The sequence below is a fragment of the Salmo salar genome, chromosome ssa23, assembly GCF_905237065.1.
Source record: "Salmo salar chromosome ssa23, Ssal_v3.1, whole genome shotgun sequence".
NCBI classification, from domain to species: domain Eukaryota; kingdom Metazoa; phylum Chordata; class Actinopteri; order Salmoniformes; family Salmonidae; genus Salmo; species Salmo salar.
The window spans coordinates 22010262-22021340 of record NC_059464.1 but is presented as its reverse complement, the minus strand read 5'-3'; positions in this window follow the sequence as shown (position 1 = coordinate 22021340).

Here is an 11079-nt window from a genome sequence, read left to right as displayed (position 1 = left end):
TCTCAGCAATTGATGCAGCATTGTTGCCTTTTTGTCTGTGGAGGATGAAGGGTTGTTTTGTGAAAATTGAAACATTTGCTTTGTGTGTCTGGGCTACATGCCCATCATCAGCCCTGGAAAGCCACTTCAAAGCCCCTTAGTCACTCAACGGAATGTAAGAGAACACCAAACATTTCCATGTCTTTGTCTCATGTTGTTTCTATTGATGTACCCAGGAAGTCATTGTCAACCATATGACTGATATTATGTGACTGTGATGTGTGTGCATTGCATATGAGTGTGCCTCAGCATTTTTAATAACAGACAAACCGCCCATCCAATAATGACTTTTTATTGTCTGTGTTCTCTATCATCCAGCATTGTATGAACAGTGTCCCAGTGGAGTACTCTTGTAGAGATGTAGAACCATTAGCAGGAGGGGAAATCCCTCTTTGAACAGGGAAGAATGTCTTCCTCCAGCCACCACATGGGGTGTGAGTACAAATACATACAGTAGGAAGTGTTTAACATGTGCCACAGGAAGAATTCAAGTGTGAACTTCCCTGTGTGAGCACATGTTGTATGGACCTTTTTGCTTGCGTGGACTAGTATGTGGGCGTATGTCTGTGTGTAGCGTCGGTGAGATAAAGCCTCATTGAACCTGGCCAGGAACCTTGGTGCTCCCCGGGGCAGAGCATGACTCTCCTGTGCCCCTGTTGGGCCTGTTGGTCTGACAGGTTGTAGGTCTGATGGATGTGCTCTGTCCATGTGGCCCTGTGCTTTCATCAGGCCCTCTCCGGGCAGACAGGCCAGGAGCGATGGTGGAGCATCACATGCTTCCTGCACAGGAGATAAAACGACCATCCCGTGTCACCACGCGGGAGATAAAGCAATTCTGCTCTTCACAGATCGTGCATCAACGTTATGCAGACTGACGCCAGGAAACGGCAAGGCATGCTGGGTAGGTGACACACCTCAGAGATGGATGTCTTTAATCTGAGGCGTGAACACATAAATTATCCTACAACTCGGGAGACACTTAGCAATGGGAAGATGGTTTCAAGTCCGGAGATTAACAGATGTGTGTTGAAGTCGAACAGAGAATACCAGCAAAAATCACTAATAACCATAAAACTGTTGATAATAGTAATTATTTGATCTTCCCCGACATTATTTCCTCACTTGTGAACCTGGCATGATTTACAATAGAAATCTAACATAATAGGCCTCCTGAGTGGTGCAGCTGTCTACTACGGGTTCGATCCCGGGCTGTATCCCAACCGGCCGTGATCGGAATTCCCATAGGGCTGCGCACAATTGGCCCAGCGTCGTCCAGGTTAGGGGAGGATTTGGCCGGGGGGGCTCTACTTGGCTTGTGTGTTGCTGGAGATGGATAGAGTTGTGGACGATAAGAATGCACTCTGGGTGGAAGGGGGCTGACATCAGACTTTCATTGTATCGTTTGGCGGTTCCTCCTGTGTTCTCCACATTTCAAACACAATTACACTTGATTGTTCTGTTATCCTGAGTGCTCTGAGCTCCAGCCACCCCCTCCTCCTCCTCCTTGCCACTTACCAAAATGTGGTTTTCATCTCCCTAACATGGTTTAGATTTCTCTTTCGAGGAGCAGGGCTGAGTTTTCCCCTTTCTGTGACCGTGAACTGGGCAACTGGGTGGATTACGGCGTGGTTGAGACGCCCGCTGCTCGCGGGGGGACTGTTTATTTGGAGAGCTAGCCCTGCCACAACACCACCGCCCAGACGAGAGCAGTACATGCCTTAATTATTGGAGTTTGAAATGAGGCACTATTAAAATGAATGACCTCCATTAAAGCAGTATTAGCTAGAGGACAGATGCCTTTACTGCTAGGGTGAACGTGGTGCGCGGGGTGGGGGTGGGTGGGTGGGGGGGGCGGGGGCACTTGACCAGACGCACAAGTGCCTGAATAAACAGCTTGGCAGCTTTTTTCTTTCTCTCCATCAATTTTTTTGAAGCCCCACAAAGACTGACTTCGAGATTACAACCACCTGGCAGTGCAGTCCAGCTCCCCCCCTTCACCAAACATTTTAATCATGGATGAAATTCATTTATATGTTGCGATAATTGTCCCTAATTGTTTCTTTGAAGGGGAGTAAGGCCAGCAGCATCTGGCTGACATATGGCTAGCTGCCTGCCTGCCCAGCCTGGCTGTTGGGAGAGTAACTTTGTGCCCAGCATGAAACTGCGGGTCCTAATCCTTTCCCTAATGCCATTTGAGCCAGAATGGACGTGTGCCCTGAATGATACCTTTGAGCCGTAATGGAGGCGCATGTCTTAGTGTTGACCTTCTGGCTGAGGAGGTTATACCCTGGGTAGGTGAAATGTGCTAATCCTCTCCCCGAGTGTGTGAGCCCCAGTGGAACTGTTCCATCACAGGGACTGGCTGTCTGGTCTGGACCTGTTCTCATGCTCAGGAATTCAGCATTCCTACTATTTAGTCCTCTATCTGGGATTCCCCTGTCTGATTATACATTCCATTTGAGCCGCTTAGAGCAAGACGTGCTACTCACAAACACATCTACTGCAGTGTATGTATGCAAATGAACAGTATACACATGCAAACAGACACACACTTCCTTAACACGCAAAGACATGCTCATAAGCATACAGAAAAGCACTGCCACTTTCACACGCATAAACTGAAACATGCCCTTGTGTTGATAGATACACACACAGGTTGGCACTGAAGAGGCGATTATTTTTCTCTCTCTGCCTGAGTGATGTTTCAATCCACTTTGAGAGTATGTCACTCATCCCCCCCTTCATTGGGTGTCGTTGATGCTGACATGTCACATCTGGAAGCTCTTCTGTGGGTCTGCATTCTCATAGACATTTCTCTGCTTTCCTATAGGCTGGGACCGTGAAACTCCTGCGATTATCTGTAGGGGCAAACCAAGACTTCATTGTGCTGAAGTTCAAGTAGTCGGGACACACATAGTACACCAGCTCAAGGATTTAGTTGTCCAATAAATATGGATTTAAATCATTCCTATTATGCCATTTGGGCTATATGACCTTTCCTGTAAGGATGCATTCACACCTGGTTTATGCTGAGGGGATTTCTCAGGACGGAATTTAAAAGTACGGAATGTAAAAAAAAATTCAAAGGTATGGGCATTTTTAGAAATTTGGTCTGCACCCTAAAAAGGCGTCTAAAACAAAATTGGTGGAGATGCCATTTGATGCCATTTGCATTGTACAGGTGCGGCAGCAACCTAAGTAAATCCAAATCTTACCTACATACAACATAGCAATAGCAGTGGGTTCAGTGAGTCTTGTACACTGTTGTCATTGTCACCCTGGGCCAGTTACTTCTGACAGTGAGCTGTTTGGGTCCTTGGTTCCTGTGGAAAGTGGATGGTAAGTGTGCTGTACTCTGTCAAGGTGTTTCCTTGGCCAGAGGAGCGAGTGAAATAACCATTAATGTGGCTGAGGGAGTGCAATGTACTATGATGATGTCATGCACACTGAATAAATGTGTAGCCGCCAGGCCGTGTAAGACTAGGATATTGTTTCACAGGAGAAAGTGACACTTTGGTCCAGATTGACTCCCAGGTACTGAGACACACACACACGCATGCACACACACACAACACTAATGTAACAACGTCCACACATCCGCCGAGATGAGGCCAGTCTGCTTCCAGTTAGATTGCACACTGTTCCTCTTGGACTAGCTGGTGTACAAAGGGATGGATCCAATTTCAGGACATGCTTTTAATGAAACTCAAACTGGAACACATTTCAGATCACAGAACAAAGAGGGAGAATCAAAAGCGTTAGAGGTGACCTGGGGTAGAGTGTGCTCTCGGCTCTAAACACAGCGCCTCACCACGATGGACCAACTGTAAACAAGACGTCTCTGAAGCAGCCAGATCCCCATCTCTCTTCCAAACAGGTAGACAAATGAAAGCTGCATGTTTTAATGTTGGTGTCTAGAGTTACGTATTGTTTTTAAAGCTCAATGGCATAATCATAAACTACAATTAAAGTGGTTTTGACTTCCAGAGCAGTAGAGGCCGAGAGCAGAGGCTACTGAAACTAACTGGCGAAGCTTTGAAGATGAGAAACGATTTCAAAAATCTGTTAAATGAACGGTAATCCTTAACAAATGTGCTTTTTGGACATGAAGTGTTAAGTTATCTCAGACGCAGCGAGGACACATGAAAAGTATTGAACGCAAATGGAACAATATGTATGTCCGCCGATAAGTTATGACTTTTCACAGCAGCTTTAAAAAGTCTTACAACTCCATCCTACACAAACGTATGTTGCTGTGAAAAATGATGGAGTGAGAGATTTATTGGAAATGAAAATGACTTACTGAATGTTATAAATCACTAAAGTATCTGTTGTTAAGCAGTGGGGCGTTCCACCCAGAAGAACCAAAGGAAACGCCATGCAGCTTCAAGCCCACCTTGGACTGCCTCCACCCAAGTAAAACATTCATTAAACGCCACTCAAGCTTTGCATCTCGCCAGTGCATCGTGGAAGGTTTCTGATTCGATGATTGGATTGTTGACCTGAGCAGATTATATTTCATTAGTCTAAAGATTCATAGATCTTCCCTTTAGATTGCAGATGGGTTTTGAGTGATGTGCGTTTGTTTATGGGAGTTACATGTGAGGTTACTAGAAAAGCGCCTCAAGCAAGTTAGATTGCGGGTGCTGATGTGCTTTGATGTGCTTATCTATTGCATCTTGTATCCTCCATTTTACAGTAAACATCTTCAGCCCAACTACTCCACCTAGCCTATAGGCCTTCAAGCCCTGAGGTCACAGTGAGTTCAGTGACCTGACCATTGGACCCCACAGTGTTGTAGGCCCTACTGTACAGCCCTGCCCCTAATACCTCTCCCCTCTGAGACCCCAGTGTTTGGTGGGCCGCCCGGCCGCCCCTGGAGCCCTGGTCTGTAGGTCAGACTGCACCTGTGGCCAGCGACGTTCAGAACCGATAAATAACTCTGCCTCTGCTTAATGGAGCTTGGGAGGAGACGCTCACTGCTCATTGGCCGTGAAGAACACGCCGTTTGAAATGACTCGGAGCACAATGGTTCTTACAGAGTGGTATAGCACACCGCAGCATGAGCGGTCCACAGTTGTGTTGTGCATGAGTAAACTGGTGATGGTATCAGTTTAAACTAACCGGCAGGATAAAGAGATGTGAGATGTGAGATCAGTGATTGTAAAGGTTTGCTGCAGAGGTTAAATATGCGGGTTGCCCACATTCACGGGGAGAAACAAGTGGAAAGTCCTACACACACCATTGTGTGTTATTGAAGCAGATCGAGAGAGGTTTGGAGTTTAGACACAGAGCCCTGGTCTACCCCACACATCAAAGACTATCTCAAGGACATAGAGGTAAACAGTCTCAGTCACACACAATGAAACCTGAGGATAGGATCAGGGTGTCTTTCATTTGTTTTCAGATTCAATGGTTGTTTAGATTCAATGTCCGGTTGTAGTCTATCTATCCGATGAACACAAACAACAGTAGGGCATGTCATGTTTCTGTGCCTGTTCTTAATCCCATCATCGTGCTCCGTTGTGTGTGATCACTTTCTTCCTTGCGAAGATGATGCACATGATGCTATCAGCTATTGACTGTGGCTTACAGTACACAGAAGCCTGGTTCTTCCAGTTGCAGAGTGTGGACAGCCAGGTTTGTATTTATAACAAGTGAATAATGGATGGTTGGTTGAAGGGCCCTGCCACTCTGTCCCCAGGTCAGCCTCTCTCTCTGTCTGTGTTTCATCCTTCAGGCTGACAGGACCGTCCAGGGCTGGGCTCTTGAGTTATGGGATCAAGGTTGATGGCTCCCAGACCACCGCTCGCTCCGGGAGCAGCTATCTAATACACTTCCTTATTTTAGCAGCTTACCAACAAGTGAACATGAACACATGCCTCTGTAAATCACCAGGCAGCACAGAGGCAGTGAGGGAGAGCACTATCTGATCTCAAACAGATGCACTATCTTAATTTGATCACTGTTGTCGCAGATAATTTTCCTGTGCAGCAGGAAATGCAAATTGTAGCATATTCAAGGTTTAAAAAGGCTTCTAAAATTGTAATTTCCAGATTAAAATGTCAGACCTGATTTATCCTAAATAGAAATGCATCAACAAAAATGTGAATGAATTATAATCTACATAATAATTCACATTTTCTGTTGCTGCTGGATTATTTTCCCGCTGTAAGAAACTGGGCAAATGAAGAAAGGACATCTGTACTGTACATGTGTGCTGCTTTTTTTTACCGTGGCAACGTCCTGTTACAGTGCTGTCTTTTGTAGTACTGTTTTAGTCATCTTTAGTTTGAGTCCCAGGACGTTGGTGGCACCTTCATTGGGGAGAAGGGGATTGTGGTAATGGCTGGAGAGGAATTGTGGAATTGTAACGATCGTCGTATATACTGGACCAAGGCGCAGCGGGTTGAGTGCTCATTTTATCTTTATTTTGAGACACGTAACAAAAACAAAACAAGAAAACCTACAAAACGAACAGTATTGCAGGCTAACACAGCAGTGCAACAACAACTTCCCACAAAGGTACAGGTGAAACAGGGCTACCTAAGTATGACTCTCAATCAGCAACAACGATGTACCTGATTGAGAGCCATACCAGGACAACACAAAGTAATACACAACATAGAAAACCATAGAAATACAAAACAAGAACATTACCCAAAAACCCCGGAACACATAAATCAAACACCCCTCTTACATAAATACATATCCCATAAACCCCGAACCACATAAAACAAATACCCCCTGCCACGTCCTGACCAAACTACAATAACCAATAGCCCCTTATACTGGTCAGGACGTGACAGGAATGGTATCAAATACATCAAATGTGAGCTGTCCTCCGCTCAGCAGCCTCCACTGGTTGGAGTGTAATAGACAGGTGCCAGCCATTTACTGTTGAAAGTTTCTCAGTGGTTTTGGCATCTTGAGCTCATATCATTTCAATTATGTCCAGGGGCCACCATGGATATGACCAAATCCAATATGGTGGCCAAAGTAGAATATTAGGTATGGGCAATTCACATCTAATGTGACAATACTACCAATATTTTCTGCCATCATAGTGTCATAATGTCACCCTTGATGTCCCCAGACGAAACACCACTAAGTAAATACACGTGAGAGTATGTATGTGTTCAGATAAGCTGCTCTCAGTGCAACAGAGGCAGTCTGGGTTTGCAAAACACTGAAACCACAATGCATATGGGAGTGAGCCATCTTTTATGAAGCAGGACCTCGGCCTTGCTCTTCTGTCTCCACTCTACAGTAGCTGGGTGTGTATATAGGGAAAGGGACACCTAGTCAGTTGCGCAACTGAATACATTCAACTGAAATGTGCCTTCCGATTTTTCCATCTAGCCGGCTCGGGGATTCAAACCAGTTACGGTTACTGGCCCAACGCTCTTAACCGCTAGGCTACCTGTGTGTGTGTGTGTGTGTGTGTGTGTGTGTGTGTGTGTGTGTGTGTGTGTGTGTGTGTTGTTTGAATCATGTGAACTGTGTTTGAGTGTGTGGACAGTGTGTATAGGAGTGTGTTAGAGCGTGTTAGAAAGATGCAGTCACGGTCAAATGGCTCAAACAAAAAAGACAGAAACACTGGATTAATTACATTTGTTTGACCAATAACTTCCTGTGAAAGATAGATGTGTTTTGGCCCAGGCAGCTGTTCATTCTGGCAGCAGAGTCACTCCCCTTGCATAATGTCCCTGTATGCTGGGGGAATTACCATTCAGTGCACGTATGTGTGTGTGTCTGCCTGTGTGTGTGGTCTGGGAGTAGCAGGTTCAGCGTGTCTAATGTAAAGAGCTCAGACAGAGGCCCTGTCTCACCTCACATAGCTGTGAAAAGGACAGAGACACTGCATGACATTCTCAGTGTCTAATTCACAGCTCTGGGTGTGTGTGTGTGTGTGTGTGTGTGTGTGTGTGTGTGTGTGTGTGTGTGTGTGTGTGTGTGTGTGTGTGTGTGTGTGTGTGTGCGTTTTCAGTGCAGGCTAAGTCAGCACATAAAAGGTGTGTATCCCAGGGTTGCTCCTCTCCCTGCTCTGACGGGAAACAGACCTTAAGTCTGGTGTTTGGTTTCTCCATCTCTCCCACTAGTGGGACTCTGTACAACCAGCTCACTTTCAAACACAAACACAAATCTAAAACAGAGCTTCATCCTGCAAAGGGACAACTACAGCCTTATGTCAGTGTTAACATTCAACTCCCTGCTGTTTACTGATATTACATATCATTACATGTATTTACTTGTGGTTCTGCGCTCCTGTGTTGATAATGTATCAAAGCACAAATGGTGTGAGTCAGTCAATGGCTACATTTACCAGTGCTATTGTGCATGTCTGTGTGGGTGAGCCCTTGGGCCTCAGTGTATGTCTCTCTGTGTATTCTGGCGTTGAAACATTTCTTTGCGTGTCATTACCCTTGGCGTCTTGTCTTAACTGGTTCATGAGCTCCAGTGTGCTCTTGGGAGATTTGTGCAGGGCGTTTCAATGTAGCCGAACCCTAAAAGACGTGTTTAGGAGGGCAGAGAAAAAGAAAGAGAGGGAAGACTGAAGGAGAGGGAGGAGGCAGGTAAAGGGATGAGTAGAAAATGCGAAAGAGAAGAAATATGGTGGAACTCTCATCACATTCGCACAAATGTTTTGACTAGGCCAATTAAGACTTCTCTGTCATCGCCAATCACCTAATTCCCAGAACAGCTATCAGTGAACATTGTGGGAAGGAAATGGGATTTTGTAAAGATGGCTCTGGTTTGGGGAGAGGAGAGTCAGCCATTACACAGCAACAGCCTTCCCAAACATTCCCAAACGAATAAAAAATGATGTGTTGAATTAGATTATGCGGTGGCTCTTGACATTTGTTTCTAGTTTCGTGCGCTACATTCAACCTTGGCAACCGCTCAGAATTTGATAGGGTTTGCTGTTAAAGTGAGTTTTTGTCAAGAACATTTTGGATGGAGAAAAGTTCAATCCTCTTAGGGGCGATTCCACGACAGCGGAAAATATTTTTGGTATCTCAGATTGTCCTGCCAATTCTCACATAGAAACTTCATTGGGAGGAAGAATGTTTGACATGTTTTTACATTTGCATCACTAACCATTTTGTTGAAAATCATGATGAAAGTTGCCATTTTAGGTTATTTTCTAAACCTACTGTATACATGCCTACTGTAAGACCCTATGATATGTGAACCGTACATGATACAGACAACATCTTAGTGTCAAAGCATTTCAAACACAATTCTTCTCAATGAAGTTTCTATGTGAGAATTGGCAGAACAATCTGAGATACCACAAAATATTTTCTGCCCCTGCTGCCGTGGATTCGCCCTTAGTTGTCATGCGAGGTGTGAAGTTGAACCCTGGTCATTTTATCTGTATACTGTACAAGTTCTCTACACAAGGATCTCATCCTGAAGAACACACCTGATATCTGTTTCAGCTTAAAATGAATAGGGCAGAGGAGATTCTGCTTTTCTTTAGGTATAATAATGTGCTCGACGACATTCCCCAAGTCTCTCCCAGTCATGGCTTGTAAGGTGCAGACAGGGCTGTGGTCACTAACGACACTGCAGAGTGAAGACACACGCAATGCACCCGATGACAGGACTGAAGACCGCTGGGGCTATAGAGGTGGACTTACTGACTGATGCCTTTTACTCTTCAGACATTCATTATCAACATCCATGTTTTCTGTGGTATTTTACTTTTCTCTCATCCTGCCTCTAGACCTCTGTCCAATTCTCCTCTTTCATCATCCCCCTCTTTCCGCTGTGAGAAAAAGAGGGGAAGAGTGTTTGTTGGATCAAGAGAAACCTCAACACATTCATCAGATATTGGTTAGAGCCTGTATTTCAGAGCCCGGGCCTGAAATACAGTTACTGCTCAGAAGGAACAGAGCATTTGACAGAACTGGAAAAACAGTCATATAAAAGAAGCGGACATTCTTGAACTGAACATTCTGTTTTGGGACAATGCCTGTCCAACTTTGTTCTCTGTACATTGCTACATTCAGGGCATTTCTCACGTGCTTCAGCCTCAGCCTAGAGTCTGAGGAATCTTGTTCAAATCAAGTGCCACATCCTGGCATTTACAGGGTAAACAATAAGAACACAATGTCTGACCTCCAAATCGGCATCGTCTCAAACAACGTGAGAACACCACTGTTCCTTTCTCACTTTTATGAAAAGCCAACTGATATTTGAGGTGTTGAACTGTTGCACCCTCTACAGCCACCATGGTTCTAATCTGACCCTGCTGGTCATCTATGAACGGATGTAAAAAGGGCCATATAAAATACATTTGATTGATTGATTGATAAATGCATCTTGCTTGTGATACTGGTCTGAATACTGTTAGAGGAGGATATTGTTTTCTAAAATGCCTTTCTCATGTTTTGAATCTTCAGGAAGCGTTTATGTTGGTGTGTGTATGAGGGTGGGAATTGGGGGATATGCCTTTCCCAATTTGCTACTGATTAAATAATCCCTGTCTACGTGACTTGATAGACACCTCCTTTTCCATGCAGTCTGGGAGACTGGAGATGAGGTAAGACCGTCTCCTCATTTAAATACGTGCACGCGCGCACACACACACACAGAACAAGGACAGATACAATTGTGTTGAGTATTTCACTGCAGTGCTTTCTTTGACCAGCAGAGGCTTTGAGGTCAAACTAGAGATATTTCATCTTTCTCCACCTACAACACTCAATTATCTTTACTACACTTTTCTACAACTCTTTTTCCTGCTGGTGTTGTCTTTCTGACTGTCAAGTTCTTGACCTCTAAGTGGTTTTGGGCACCAGGGTTTTTTGGTACCCATGTGCCACTCCCTCTGTTTCCATGGACGCAGGCCCTCAGCTTTAAAGGAATGTCCAGGAATGTTGGTACAGAGGCCCAGAATAGACCCACACACCCTCCCTACACAAAATGCACATGGATGGCACCCTGCACGCGGGCAGCCAACAACTCCGCATTCCCCTGGTCATGGAAGTGTTCCGGACTATCCGTTACCACGGCAACGGTGGCCAAACA